We start from the raw sequence: 16,380 nt of genomic DNA, 5'->3' as shown, positions 1-16,380 counted from the left end.
ATCTGGAGGTGTCTTCGGGCTTAAAATGTGTTTCTTGGAGGCAACATATAGATGGGTTTTGTTTTTTTATCCATTCTGATACCCTGTGTCTTTTGACAGGGGCATTTAGCCCATTCACATTCAGGGTAACTATTGAGAGATATGAATTTAGTGCCATTGTATTGCCTGTAAGGTGACTGTTACTGTATATGGTCTCTGTTCCTTTCTGATCTACCACTTGTAGGCTCTCTCTTTGCTTAGAGGACCCCTTTCAATATTTCCTGTAGAGCTGGTTTGGTATTTGCAAATTCTTTCAGTTGTTGTTTGTCCTGGAAGCTTTTAATCTCTCCTTCTATTTTCAATGATAGCCTAGCTGGATATAGTATTCTTGGCTGCATGTTTTTCTCGTTTAGTGCTCTGAAAATATCATGCCAGCTCTTTCTGGCCTGCCAGGTCTCTGTGGATAAGTCAGCTGCCAATCTAATATTTTTACCATTGTATGTTACAGACTTCTTTTCCCGGGCTGCTTTCAGGATTTTCTCTTTGTCATTGAGACTTGTAAATTTTACTATTAGGTGATGGGGTGTGGGCCTATTCTTATTGATTTTGAGGGGCGTTCTCTGAACCTCCTGAATTTTGATGCTCGTTCCCTTTGCCATATTGGGGAAATTCTCCCCAATAATTCTCTCCAGTATACCTTCTGCTCCCCTCTCATTTTCTTCTTCTTCTGGAATCCCAATTATTCTAATGTTGTTTCGTCTTATGGTGTCACTTATCTCTCGAATTCTCCCCTCGTGTTCCAGTAGCTGTTTGTCCCTCTTTTGCTCAGCTTCTTTATTCTCTGTCATTTGGTCTTCTATATCACTAATTCTTTCTTCTGCCTCATTTATCCTAGCAGTTAGAGCCTCCATTTTTGATTGCACCTCATTAATAGCTTTTTTGATTTCACCTTGGTTAGATTTTAGTTCTTTTATTTCTCCAGAAAGGGCTTTTATATCTCTCGAGATGGGTTCTCTAATATCTTCCATGCCTTTTTCGAGCCCGGCTAGAACCTTGAGAATTGTCATTCTGAACTCTAGATCTGACATATTACCGATGTCTGTATTGATTAGGTCCCTAGCCTTCGGTACTGCCTCTTGTTCTTTTTTTTGTGTTGAATTTTTATGTCTTGTCATTTTGTCCAGATAAGTGTAAATGAAGGGGCAAGTAAAATACTAAAAGGGTGGCAACAACCCCAGGAAAATATGCTTTAACCAAATTAGAAGAGATCCAAAATCGTGAGTGGGGAGAAAGGGGATAAAAAGAGGTTCAAAAAGGAAGAAAGAAAAAAAAAACAAAAAGAAAAGAAAAAAAAAAAAAAAAAAAGAAAAGAATTTTTAAAAAAAGAAAACACCTAAGAAAAATGTAAAAAAGAAAAAATATATATATTAGATAAACTAGTAAAAAATCATTAAAAAAGAAAAAGGTAACAGTTAAAAAAAAAAAAAAATTTTTACCCGAAGGCGAGAAAAAAAAAAAAAATGAAAAAGAAAAAATTAAATTAACTGCAAGACTAAAAAAAATCACAGGAAAAAAGCCATGAGTTCCGTGTTTGGCTTTCTCCTCCTCTGGAATTCTGCTGCTCTCCTTGGTATTGAAACCGCACTCCTTGGTAGGTGAACTTGGTCTCGGCTGGATTTCTTGTTGATCTTCTGGGGGAGGGGCCTGGTGTAGTGATTCTCAAGTGTCTTTGCCCCAGGCGGAATTACACCGCCCTTACCCGGGGCCGGGGTGAGTAATCCACTCGGGTTTGCTTTCAGGAGCTTTTGTTACCTGAGCGCTTTCCGTAGAGTTCCGGAGGACGGGAATACAAATGGCGGCCTCCTGGTCTCCGGCCCGGAGGAGCCGAGAGCCCAGGGCCCCACTCCTCAGTGCGCCCTCAGAGAACAGCGCCCAGTTACTCCCGTCTGCCTGACCTCCGGCCGCGCTCCGAGCTCACCGAGCCTGCGACCGGTTCAAGGTAACACGGAGCTGCGAGCTTACTGTCGGCTCTGTCTCTGTAGCCGGCTTTCCCGTTCCAATACCCGCAAGCTCTGCGACACTCAGACACCCCCGATCCTTCTATGACCCTGCGGGACCTGAGGCCACGCTGACCCCGCGTGGGCTTCGCCCCGGTTTAGCCTCTGGAGCGATGTCCCTCAGCGGAACAGACTTTTAAAAGTCCTGATTTTGTGCACGGTTGCTCCGCTGCTTGCCGGGAGCCGGCCCCTCCCCCCGGGGTCTATCTTCCCGTTGCTTTGGATTCACTTCTCCGCCGGTCCTACCTTTCAGAAAGTGGTTGTTTTTCTGTTTCCAGAATTGCTGTTCTTCTTCTCTTCGATCTGCCGATGGATTTTCAGGTGTTTGCAATCTTTAGATAAGCTATCTAGCTGATCTACGGCTAGCTGAAGCAGTCTCAGCTTGCTACTTCTCCGCCATCTTGACTCCTCCAATCTACTTCATCCAACTCTTAATGTTTCTTTTTAATCAAAGCAATTCTATCAAATAGTAAAAATGTATATATCTTTGAAACGTGATTGTTCATTGGAAGTTTCATTCCTGAGAAAAATGACAACTAATAAGCCAATTCAGTAAGCCCTTCAGTCACTTAGCTGAGCACAGAAAATGTCTGTGTTGTTTAAAGTTTGCATATGGTTATAACTCTTCTTGCAGTATTAGATTAAATCAAATGAAACTGTCAATATTCACCTTCTTTGAAATATACATTTTTATCTGTTATCATGATCCTTTTATTATCTATGAAGAAAAATATAAAAGTCAACTGTGAAACTTCTGAACAGCAAACAGGCACAGCTAAGCTAGCATATAACTGAGAAGATAAACTTGCAGAATCATCACAGATTTCATTATAATTTTTTTAAAACAAACAAAAAAAAAACAAAAATCACCTTTATAAGACCATCATAGCCAAAATGAGGAGCAGAAATGGCAAACCATTTAAGCTCTCACAGAATTGTGCAGTGGATGATGATATGTTCAGGGTCAACAACATCTCTTATAAAGGTTTTCATTTATAAAGTCTGTAGTTTTACACTCAGTAGGTATGGCTGAAACTGGGTTCATCTCCAAATATCTTTTTTCTAATCAATCACATTTGTGTTGAAAATTCACGTGTCTTATTTGATAATTCTTTGCAAATTATTTATATCATCACCAAGCAGGTTATAAACTAATATGCTTTGCATGTGTAAGTAACCAGAGGTATTATGCTAAGCGAAATAAGTCAATCAGAGAAAGACAGTTATCATATGATCTCACTCATATGTGGAATTTGAGAAACAAGGCAGAGGATCATGGGAAAGAGAGGAAAAAATGAAACAAGAGGGAAAAATGAAACAATATCACTTATTGTTTTTAACTATTTTTTTCATTGCAATTTCTGTTGAATTTACTTCAAAGCGCACACACTTGAAATTTAAATGTCACTAAGAATTATAATAGCACCTAGCATTTATGAATAATATTCTATTCACCAAAACTGTGTTAATGATAAAAATACATTACTGCATTTAAACAAATGCTGAATTCATGCTTAGTATTTTTTCATATCAATAACAGCAAAGTTTAATTTAAACTCATTTGACTGGAGAATCAAATATTACTCACATTATAATAAAATATTAAGGACAAGTATACTCTATACTTTCTTAGAGTCATTTAAGTTTTTTAAATTAGAATTGTACTGCATGTGTATATTGCTCTAGAAGTAATAAACTTCTGTAATATGAACTCTCTCCAACCAAGCCTGCAGAATTTATTTATTTACTTATGCTAAGTTTTGTAATCTTCTAATTATACATTTCTTATGAAGTTTATCTGGATATCTTATATTTATTCCTTATTAGCAAATGCAATGTTTTCTATCAGATTTTCTAATTTGTTAATATTAATGAAACCTACCTCCACAGACTGCACTAAGGACCTTGAAATAATTATCTTGCCTTACAAAAACCAAATATGGTACGTATTATTAGGAGCCTCTCAATACAAAGAAGAACACCAAGGCTCAGGAAATTCAAATAACTTTAGGTCATAAAACTAAGTCTGGCAGATTCAGTCTCTCGTCATTCTAAATGTTAGCTTAAGCTTTCTTAAATTTAGCTTAGCAATTTCACAAAATTCACCTGAGAAGTTCACAAAAGCCAATAGTTTGAGAAGCCTTATATCTATGTCAAAATTCTAAGCATTTTCTATGTTTTAGGAAGTAGAGGCAGCTTTCATATTAGTCAGTTTACTTCAGCTACATGGACAAGGCCAATACCTGGTAATCTGTACATACTATAGAGTTTATGGTCTAAAGAAACATCTTGAATTATTATTTATACTATTAAAAGCTAGAATTTTAATTCTGAAATCGTGGCTTCTTTTTAACTTATCCATATGATCTCTTAGAAGACAGCCATGATACTATTCACAGTTGCCGGTGCACAATGTATACTCAATGAACATAGATGGACCATGTCTCCAGATTTAACAATTCAATTAAAGTAAATATTAATGACACCAGGTATACTTTTGTGATTTCGTTAAGTATGAAAGAAAGAGGAATATGCTTTCCCAAAATGTATTTTAGCTTCCTTGGTTGTCTGGAAAGAGGACGCTGAAATAAAAGAGTGGTAAGAAAAGGATGTGAGTAAACCAGGAAAAGAGGCTAAGGGAGAAACGTGTAGTTTAAATATAATGAAGAAGACCCCAGGACAGAATTGTGGGGTCAGAAATGAAAGGCAGATAAAGAGAGAACGCATAGGTTCTTAAAAAGTTAGGCAAAGAACAAGATAAATTAAAATAGGCTAGGAAGAGAAAGTAGCATAGTTTTCCCGTTTACATCTCTCTTACTGCTATAACAAAGAAAAATATTCAATTTTGCATATTTTATCATCTTTCCAGCCATCTCAGTAAAAATCCTATTCATTTTTTTAACATAGACTTTTTTAGGATCACGCAAAATTAAGCAGATGATACCGAGTTTTCCTACATACCCCCTCTTCCCACATACACACAACTTCCCCAACTATCAAAATTCTTCACTAGAGTGATACATTTGTTATAAATGACGGACCTACACTGACACATCATTATCATCCATATTCCAAAGCTTCTCTTAGGGTTCACTCTTGGTGTTGTACATTCTATGTATTTGGACAAATGCATCCACCATTATAGAATCACAGAGGGTAGTTTCACTGCCCTATGGATCCTCTGTGCCCTGCCTATTCACCACTCCCTATCCTCAGTCCCTGGCAACCACCGATCTTTCACTGTTTCCATTTTTTTGCATTTCCACAATGTCAGATAGTTAGAATCCTACAACAAAGAAGCCTTCCCAGATTGGCTTCTTTCACTTAGGAATATGCATTTAAGTTTCTTCCATATTTTTCAGGGCTTGACAGCTCATTTCTTTTAGCACTGAATAATCTTCTATTGTCTGGATGAGCCACAGTTTTATTTATTGATTCACCTACCGAAGGACATCTTGGTTGTTTCCAAGTTTTGGCAATTATAAATAAAGCTGCCATAAACAGCCATGTGCAGGTTTTTGTATTAATATATAAGTTTTCAGCTCATTTGGCAAATACCAAGGACTACAAACCACTGGAACATATAGTAAGAGTGTGTTTAGTTTTATTTTAAAATGGCCAATTTGCATTCCCCGCAGCAATGAATAAGAGTTCCTCCTGCTCCACATCCTTGCCAGCATTTAGCGCTGTCACTATTTCAGATTTTGGCCGTTCCAATAGGGTGTGCAGTGCTATCTCATTGTTTTAATTTGCATTTCCCTTGATGACATATAATGTTCAGAATATTGTCATAATGCCATCTGTGTATCATCTTTGATAAGGAGTTAGGACAGACCCTTTGTGTGACTTCATTTTCAAATAAAAATTCTATAGTTGCTCAACTGTATGATTCCATTGAACATACAGCATTTGATTCTAGGGAAAGCAGTCTTCATTGTCATTGGCTCAATTCCTGTCTGTTTGGACTCAATTTATGCACATTCTGGAATTCAACAAAGTTCTAGATTTTTGTTATGATCATCAGTTTAGTAAGTACATAAGCTTTGTCAGAGTAGTATGAAAGCACCATTTTGCAAACCACGAGAGAGCTAAGGATTTTAGTCTTCCAGAACCTTATCACTCCAAGACCTTGTATTAAAGAAAGCCCCTCAGCAAATAGTCACACCCTTCCTACATGGATTACTTTTACTCAAAATAACCCTCACTTTTTGGTTAAACTTTTTCAAATAACCCATAAACTGACCATAGCTGAAAAACACAGACAGACAGATAGATAGATAGACAGATAGATAGGAGGGAGGGAGGGAGAAATGGAGGAAGGGAGGGAAGGAGGAGGAAAGGAAGGAAAATTGACATCTCTGATCACTGTTTCTGTCACTTTTTGCAAAAAAGTTTGATTGCACATTTCATAAGACTTTTTCAGCTGAATAATGCAGCAGACACAGAGCCATACCAGCCTTTCTATTCTAGCTCAAATAAACTCTTGAAATACATTTATCCTTCTTTATTTGTTTGTTTGCTTTGTACTGCTACCATATTATACATTATAGTTAAGCAATAGATTTTTTTTTAAGTACCAAGAATGTCCCATATATAAATTACCCATAATTACCACATTGGGTCCACTTAATTCCCATTTCCACCTTGTTTTTATCTTTTGATAATGCATCATACCCATAAAATAGGCTATGGATCATTAGTAAGGAATAATCCCACAACTGTTGGGTTGCCCATGCCTTCAGCAACAAAATATACATTCTGTAAGTCTGAATGAAACCTACATGCCTATCCTTTCCTTCCATTAGATACAATACAAAAAAGAGCTCATTTTCGTCATTCAGAAGAATAATGTTCTCGCTTGGATGCTTTGTTCTGGTTTACTGCACAAGCTAGCCTTTTTCAGAATAAAAATGACTGCTTTAAATGACGCTTTTTAATATTTCTTCTCTCAGCAGATCACTAAAGGTATAACAGGCTTTCACAAAAATAAAGTTGTCTGGGATACAGTTTCTTCTAACCCTCGTTTTCGCCCACAAAATCCGTAAGGAGAAAAGCACTTCACACAGTTCCCATTGTTTATATAGTTAATGAACCACGGATTTGTATTAGTTAAGGACCAAAATAGAAGAAACACCAACAATTGTAATAATGGGATAATGAGGGGTTAAAACTGAAATAGAACAAGAAACTATCCAGTACTGGTAGCTATGGAAAAAGAAAAGGTAATATTTGGAGTAAAATGAGTGAAAGGATGATAAGGATCATATTACCTCATGTCTATAGTAAGTCTGGGAGAAGTTTTTAAAGTATTACACTATTTTGTCACAAAGAAATGAAAAGCAACACATTATTTTTTTCTAATTAAATCTTCTACAGTATTAAAATCTTGATTTCCTATTCTTACCAAAAGGAATTTTCAGTTGAGTTGAATCATGAATATAAACTGTCTGTGCAACACTGATAATCTAAGAAAGAAACAAACTATGAAGACTATATTGTAATAATGTTGCTTGGTGACAGATGGTAACTACATTTATCATGGTGAGCAATGGAGTTAAGTATAAAACTGCTAAATCATTATGTTGTACTCCTGAACCTAACAGAATACTCTGTGATAATTATACTTCAATTAAAAAAAGGAGTATTTCGGCCTGAAGGTCAATATTTAAAAAAAAAAAAAAAAAAGAATGCCAAGATATTCTTTTTAAAATTTCGGATTAACCACAAGAAAAAAAGTTAAAGAATTAAGAATGTCAAATTTTGAAAAGCAAGCAGAAGCCCTTTCCTGATTATTTGTAAGCTGGCTATTGACATGTGTCATATTAGAACTTTAAAGAGCTCCTGATAGCAATCTGCCCTTAAATTCTCAAAAACAAGAACCTGAATCTCACAGTCTACAGAAAAGCTTCTGACTGACTGATGACAGGTTTCTTCTGCTGAAGACTAGGAAAAAACCAGGTTAGTTTAAGCATCACGGTGCCTAACTGTGTCATAGATTTATTTCATTATACTTTTGCTCTAAAATGTGTGACTCATTTAAATAGAATGATATTTAATATTTTATTTCTACCTGGATGCTTTAATAAAGACCTATACTTAACACTGGAAAGAACTTAAATGGGGAGATGTAGGGGTAGCATGAATAAAGAGATAAGCAATAAAAGAAGTAAAAAACCCTAGGCTTTAAAAAAAAAAACCAAAACCCTAGGCTTAACTGCATATAAATAAATTGTAAGCAGGTATAATATCTATAGGGAATGAAGTCAGAGGTCAATAACCTGGATCAACCAGTGGAAACTAACCTGCAATCTGTAGAAAAGAGACATGAAATTACAATGACTGAAATCAGATTTAGGTTAGGGGTGGAGATACAAGATCCAAATCAGAGATATAGATTTTGGAAAAAAGAAAAATCATACAGTTGAAAAAGAAAAATTAAGCAAACTTTGGAAAATACATGAATATATTAATTACAAAATAAAAAGCTTAATAATAAAAAGGAGTTGGAATTTGGGTGTCCAAAGTCATTTCAATTCTTGGATTCAGTTCTTGGCCAAACTTCCTGACAAATTAAATGTCTTCTCTGCTCCTCAGAATGTATACCAGGGGATATAAAAGCAGAAACCTAACAGAGCTGAGATAATCAAATAATTAATGCTAGTACCTGGTACTGCATCTGGGTCAGAGCAAGTGCTTCATAGGTGGTATTATTATTATATTTTAAATTCTATCTCCTTCTCTAAATTCAGAAACATTTAATACATAATCTTGCTAAAGAATATTTCTAGAGGTACCTGGGTGGCTCAGTGAGTTAAAGCCTCTGCCTCCTGCTCAGGTCATGACCCCAGGGTCCTGGGATGGAGCCCTGTATCAGGCTCTCTGCTCAGCAGGGAGCCTGCTTCCTCTCCTCTCTCTGCCTGCCTCTCTGCCTACTTGTGATCTCTGTCTGCCAAATAAATAAATAAAATCCTTTTTTTAAAAAAGAATATTTCTAAAGTCATTTTATACAGATAAGTAGAGTGGTGAAATTTTTATTAGCTAAAAAAATAGCTATTAGTAGGCTAGATAGGTATTTAATTCATCTGCAAGGCTTCATGACAAGACTAGCAAATATGGTCTGTCATCTACTGAGATTTTATATCATAGTGACAAAGAAAGCTGTTAATCATCTCATTGAATCGAACAGAAACTTAAATTTTACATCTTTTAGATTCACACTGATAACATTTATACAATTTTTGTACTAGTTTCAGTGTTTTAGTAATGTACTTTATCACACTGATCTATACAGCCTAGAGGGGTCCCTTTTCCCTATTTATTTTGAGCCTCCTTAGAGGAAACTAGAGACTCAAAAAAAGAACAGAGCAATTTATCAATCACTGTTAAAAGTGCTATTTTTCTGTCCCTGTTTTTGATGATGGTGGCAGCTATCAACAAACTCTACAATTCATCTGAGATGCATTTAGAGATCCAACTGGTATCATTTAACACTCATTATGTCTAAAAATTATGCTGTATGCTATGGGATTATAAATGGAAAACCAGCAAGAACTCTGTCCTCAAGAAGCTTATAACTCACCACAGGAAATATATTATAAACATAAATAAATATAATGCAGAAAGTATGCACAAGATGAGAGGAAGAAAATAAACTACTCAGACTTTATAGCAGCATTATTCACAATAGTCAGACAGTGAAAACAACCCAAATGTCCATCAAGAGATAAATGGATAAAAAATACAGGCAGATACAATGGAATATTGTTCAACCTTAAAAAGGAATGAAATTCTGACACATGCTATACAACATGGATGAACCTTGAAGCCATTATGCTAAGTGAAGTAAGTCACAAAAAGATAAATATGGTATAATTCCACTTATATGAGGCACCTAGAGTAGTTAAAATTCAGAGAGACAGAAAGTAAGATTGTGGCTGCCTGGGATTGGGGTAAGGGGAAAATGAAGAGTTTTTGTTCAGTGGGTACCGAGTTCAATGATGGAAAAGTTCTAGAGATGGACGGCGATAGTTGTACAATACTGTAAATGTATTTGATGCTTCTTAACAGTAAACTTTAGAATGGTTAAAATATTGAATTTTATACTATGTATATTTTACCATCATATAAAAAAGAAAAAAGAACAGAAACAACAGGCAGTTTGGTATAAATTTAAATTTTGAAATATATAAGATATTTCCTAGAAAAATAGAGATAACCCTGTCCTTGATCCAGGTGTTCTGCATACAGAGATACCCAGAAAATTCACAGAAAAAGAATAATTGTATCTGGATGCTTTCAGCCAAAACTCTAAATATTAACTGTTAAAAAGATGAAAGTGGTGTGAAAATGAAACTACATGCAGTGTCTGCATGGGCACAAAGAACATAGAGAGATGACTGCTTACTGAAATGAAAACCAAACATTAAAAAAGATGACTGCTTATTGAAAGAAATCAGATTTTCTTATATGGTGAAGTTACAGTCCAGCGAGAAAGTTCTGTCCTGGTTCCACCATGTGGATTAATTTTGTTTGCTTATTGACATTTCCTACTGGCAGTAAGCCTTTATCATAATTCTTTTAAACAAGGTTTTAATTTTAAAAGCTATGTCCTCTATGACAAATGATACAATACACTAGTCACTTCCTTCAACTATATGTGTGAACTTCACCGTTGGTGCCTTTGAAACGTAGCTTCAATAGAACATTCACTCTCCATTTGACTCGCTCTTGGAACTGAGATTCCAGAAGGGAGCACTGTCTTTTATTAAGTTAGTTACAGGGTATTTTTAGCAGGTTGAGAGCTGGTACTGTTTCCAACAAAATGAATGAAGTTTGGTAAATGGCGGACAGTTGGTTTCTCACTTTGGATGCCCTTGCTATTTGTACATGAGGCCGTGAATCACACTGCTTAAAAAAGCTAACAGTGTATTTATGTATAGGAATAGCATCTCAGATTCTGCTTATATACTGACAGTCTTGTGTTGATGGTAATAAAGCCTACTATTATCCTGCCAGCATATCTGATGCTGAAGAGTCCTTTTGGTAGAGAAAAGAGCCTTTTAAAAATACTAACTGCTCTCAGTAGCATTTAGTACAACCTGTGAGAGGCTGTCATTTTTTCTGATCTACTTTTAATTGCTGGGAATATAATGGTGTCCACTGAAATCGAAACTAAAACAGTCAACATGCTGTTGACATTTATCAATGCCCCAATTATTTAATAAGACTTTATGAAACTGTATAGAGCTCTGACAATATGCTCTTAAAGATGGTGCAAAAGCAGAAATCTGTTTCTTCTTTCAGAAGCCCTAAAAACCTTATGTTTAAGGGTATTATTAAATAACCACCAGACATATGCATTTTCCATTCTTTATGTTACCATTTCCCTTTCCCACTATCTCCCCTTGATTGTGCAAATTAAATTTGCTTTTGGAATACAGCTACTATCCTAAAATGCATATTTTATATGTAAGCCTTTCCACCTGAAAAGATTAAAACCAGCCTTGAAGAAACTTGAACAATGTTAGTAGTCACCAATACTTGTGTGAATTTGTCTCTGAATTTATTAAACACCCCTCCTGATTTATGATCATGGGCAATGGGTGAGGTTAAAATACTTAGCTTATCCTGAGATGTCTTTCCCTGCATCTCTGATAACTAAACCTAATTACAATGTATGCCTAAAAAGAGGGATTCAAGTAAGATTTTCTATGAAATGTGATGATCTATAAATCTACACATACTGTGCATTTATGATAAAAAGAAAGACCTGAATTTACTGAGGATGAAAAAAGGTATTCAGAATTTTATATATATATATTTTTTATATATACTTTAATATATAAAATATATAATATTCACATATATTTATAATATATATTATAAATATATAATATATAATATATAATAAATAAATATAATAAATATATATTAAAGTATATATAAAATATATAATATTCATATATATTTATAATATATTTAATTTTTTAAATATTTATTTTTAAAATATTTAAATTAAATATTTAAATATACAATATATAAAATATATATTTTTTAATGTCCTAAAAAACCAGTCCTAGAAATAGCCCTAAATAGCACTGACAAGCAAAATAAAAATTCATAGTTTAGGAGGATAATTTCATGTAATCAATTAGTAGTTTCTGTATATTACATTCACATACGACCTTAGTGATATATTCTATTGCATTCCTATAAGTGATATAAAGAGGCCATCATACCCAAAGAGCTATCCCTGATGTTTACTTATTCAATTATCCATATTTCTATGCCATTTTTACATTTATCCTTAAAAGCTTCTTGAGATTTGCCCTACTTTTACTGTCATTTAATGACTTCACATATTACTTCAGAAAAGCCATTAAAGATGATATTATAGATTATAGATCTGCATAAAGAGGTACCCCAATTGTGTGAATAAAATTTCACTTCTTTCTTTTTTTCTGCAGGAAATAGTCCCCTTGATTGCAGAGTATCTGGACATCCTAAGAACATAAGCTGGCCTGCCAGAGACAGACAAAGCAGGTAGATTTGATTTATCTCAGGAAGTTTAAAAAAAAAAGTATCTTCAAGGAAGGAGGTTAAAGCTATAAAGATTCTTCATAATAAATCCGGATAATGAGGAGCAAACAAAGAGTCACTTTTTATGGCAGTTCAGGATTTGGGCAGAAGTGAAAAAGAAGACTGCACTGGTCATTTGCTCCTGGGACTCAACCAGAAAAATACAACATGGTGAAGAAGTATATTGTTTCCTAATCTCAGAGGAAACATTAAAAATGTTTTTTAAAAGAAAAAAATTCATCACTGTCCAAAATTATCACTGATCCATTAATCTCAGTCCTTTTGTTTTTGTGTCCTGTTTACCTTCCACATGTAGAAGCTATGTAGTCCAAATTGTTGGTGGGCTTCCCCCCAGATTCAATATATTTTTGCAGTATTCCTACAGTAGATGCACAAAAGAACGTGAGCTGATATTCATAAATGGAAAACTAAGGGACTCTGTGAATCTGGATATTGATTCCCTCACCCTCTGTCCTCCATCTAGAATACAGCTTAATAAATGTTATTACATCTGTGCAATACACACAACTAAAAAGATGGTAGGTCCCACTAAAGGCATTGTTATTTGTAGTTGTCTGTAAGAATAGTTATAAAAAATTTTGGTACTGATAGTGTATACAGCATTTGGAAATTTACTATTGTTTTTAATGAGTAATAAAGAGAGTTTTTTATGGAGATGATAAAAATAGTAAATACATCCTTCTCCTTCTAAATTGTGTTTCCCTAGAAAGGTCAAGTTTAATGGAACCACATAAGTCTTCATTTGTTGAAAACAGAAATATGAACTCTAGACAACAAAAACAATGAGACATCAGGAATATACATAGTAGAATAAACAAATACGGCAGAAACCCATAACAACAGATTTATATAATTATAGATTTATATAATTTATATATTATATAATTACATAAATATTCCTGTCTTTATATAATTATTCCTTTAACTGATATTTAGGTATTTTTTTTTAAAGAAAGATATGGGGACAATTTTTCACATAAAAAAATATTGTAAAGTTATCTGCTATCTTACAGGATTCTGCTAATGTCCATGTTGAAAACTTTCATTTAATAAAGATGATGATGGGGTGCCTGGGTGGCTCAGACTGTTAAGCTTCTGCCTTAGGCTCAGATTCTGATTGGGATGGAGTCTACCTTGGGCTCCCCACTCAGCGGGGAGCCTACTTCTCCCTCTCCCTCTGTCCTCCCCTACCCCATTCTCTCGGGTGTGCAAATTCTCAAATAAATAAAATCTTTTAAAATAAATAAATAAAGACTTTAAAGATAAATAAATAAAGATAATGATATGAGTCTAACTAAATTCTTGAATACTCTCTCAGTCTCGGAGATTATAAGTCAAGACCTTTTAAGTACCACTGCTCCAGTTATTCTTTTTTTTTTTTTTTTAAGATTTTATTTATTTATTTGAGAGAGAAACAGAACATGAGCATGAGCATAGGGAGAAGGCAGAGGGAGAACTAGAACCCCTGCTGAGTAGGGAGCCCGATGCAGGACTCAATCCCAGGACCCTGGGATCATGACCTGAGTGGAGGCAGCCACTTAACCGACTGAGCCACCCAGGTGCTCTGTTTCAGTTATTCTTAACAGGGCACTCAAGAAAGATAAAAAGTCATAGGTTGTATATAGGATACAGCCCTGTGACCATAAAGTGGTTCATCTCTTATAGGCTTAATGACTTTGCAAGTCATCTGCAAATGAAAAAATTCTTAACTTCCCAGTCCTAAAACTGTAATTAGCTCAACTGTTCTGTTATATATGAGCCAAAATGATTTCATTAATGGATTTCATAAACAAGAAGCTCAAGGCTTTATATTTGTCCTCATACTCTTTAACCTTGGATTCTAAAATTATAATTATACACAGAAAATCAAGTTTTATACAGTGACATGATGTAAAACAAAATATATAAAGTTTGTTTTTATGTTTAATTAATCAAAGGAAAATCAAGATCAAATAAATAACATTTTAAAGTATGCTATAATTCTAGGGGCACCTGGGTGTCTCAGTGGGTTAAAGCCTCTGCCTTCGGCTCACGTCATGATCCCAGGGTTCTGGGATCAAGCCCCACATTGGGCTCTCTGCTCAGTGGGGAGCCTGCTTTCCTCTCTGTCTGTCTGTCTGCCTCTCTGCCTCCCTGCCTACTTGTGATCTCTCTGTGAAATAAATAAATAAAATCTTAAAAAAAAAAAAAGAAATACAACATAATATTAAAAAAAGTATACTACAATTCTAAATACAGTAATAAAAAAGAAAGACAGTTCTGAACCAATACACCAAAGGTTAAGTAATCCAAAAGATTCACAGATTCTTATGTTATAGCATGAATAAGGTAAGTTCAATAAAGTAGTTCAATCTCTCATTCAATTGGTGCTTGAGAGAATAGATGACTTCCACTCCCCCTTACCACTTCTATGTTACAAAACGGGATGCCAGTAGAAATAAAGTTCTGTTACTATATTATTTCTTGCCTCCAGTAACCCTGCCACCTTGACTTGTATACCTTTTACTTAATAATCTCACAGAAAAATTCTACAGAATAATTTAAGAAATTTCAGTTTTTAAAAAATCATCCAAACTCTAAAAATAAAACCATGAATAGTTAGTTGGTAGGAATCTTATGTGACTTAAAAATTTTAAATCAATTTATTAATAATTTCACTTTATTCCTTACTCTCATTCTCCTCTTGAACCAGAAGATATTTCAATCTCTCCCAATATTTAACACCCACCTAACCTGAAATGCCTGTTTTTTTCTTTATTTTTTTAAAGATTTTATTTATTGATCTGTCAGAGAGAGAGAGCGCACAAAGCAGGAGGAGCAGCAGAGGCAGAGGGAGAAGCAGGCTCCCCACTGAGCAAGGAGTCCGATGTGGGACTCCATCCCAGGACTCTGGGATCATGACCTGAGCCGAAGGCAGATGCTTAGCTGACTGAGCGATCCAGGCATCCCCCCCCCCTTTTTTTTCCTTTAAAAACATCAAAAGCATACCACTAAAAATTCTTAACTTAAATGGGTGATTTATCTTATCTGATATTACTTGCATTTTATTGACACTATCTCCTCCTAATACAGAAAGTCTCTAACCATCCTAAACGTAAGGCTCATGAACCTTTTCAGCACATGTGGCAAAGATTTTCTAGGAGGCACTGACTAAACACACTCAGAAAGCCTTTCAGGTCCCAGTTTTTCATTCACCTTTGTTACTATGGCCACAGGGTTTTCACAAGCATAGGTATGTTCAGCATATTGAGCATCACTTGTATGTCAAGTCAAATAATTCTATCAAGAGAATGCCATTTGTGGGGGAAAGATTTAACTTAGTCTTACTCATCTAGCAATAAGATGAATTAAAATATTTATATATTTAAAATAATATATATTACTTAAAAATGTATATTTAAAATCTAGCTGGGCTGTGCCAGGTGCTGGATTTTACAGGAAATAACAAGGATAGACAAACAAATCAAATGACTCTGGGGAAAGAAACAGCTCCAGAATGTGCGACACTCTATAAGAAAACACCTAAATTCTTCAAAAGACATTAAAGGAAATCAGAACCAGTTAAGCTTATAGTTAATGAAAGAATAAAACTAATATAACTGAGCCAAGAAAGGACTATAATTTATAGATATAGGCGACCATTCATCTTGTGGTTTATAAAGAAAAGTACTGAACATGGAGCCCATGTTTATTTCTCTCTTTGCTATGACTTATAAACTGTCCTGGGTTAAATCACTTTAAATTT

The sequence above is a fragment of the Mustela lutreola genome, chromosome 9 (assembly GCF_030435805.1).
Source record: "Mustela lutreola isolate mMusLut2 chromosome 9, mMusLut2.pri, whole genome shotgun sequence".
Classification (NCBI taxonomy): Eukaryota; Metazoa; Chordata; class Mammalia; order Carnivora; family Mustelidae; genus Mustela; species Mustela lutreola.
This window is presented reverse-complemented; position numbering follows the sequence as displayed.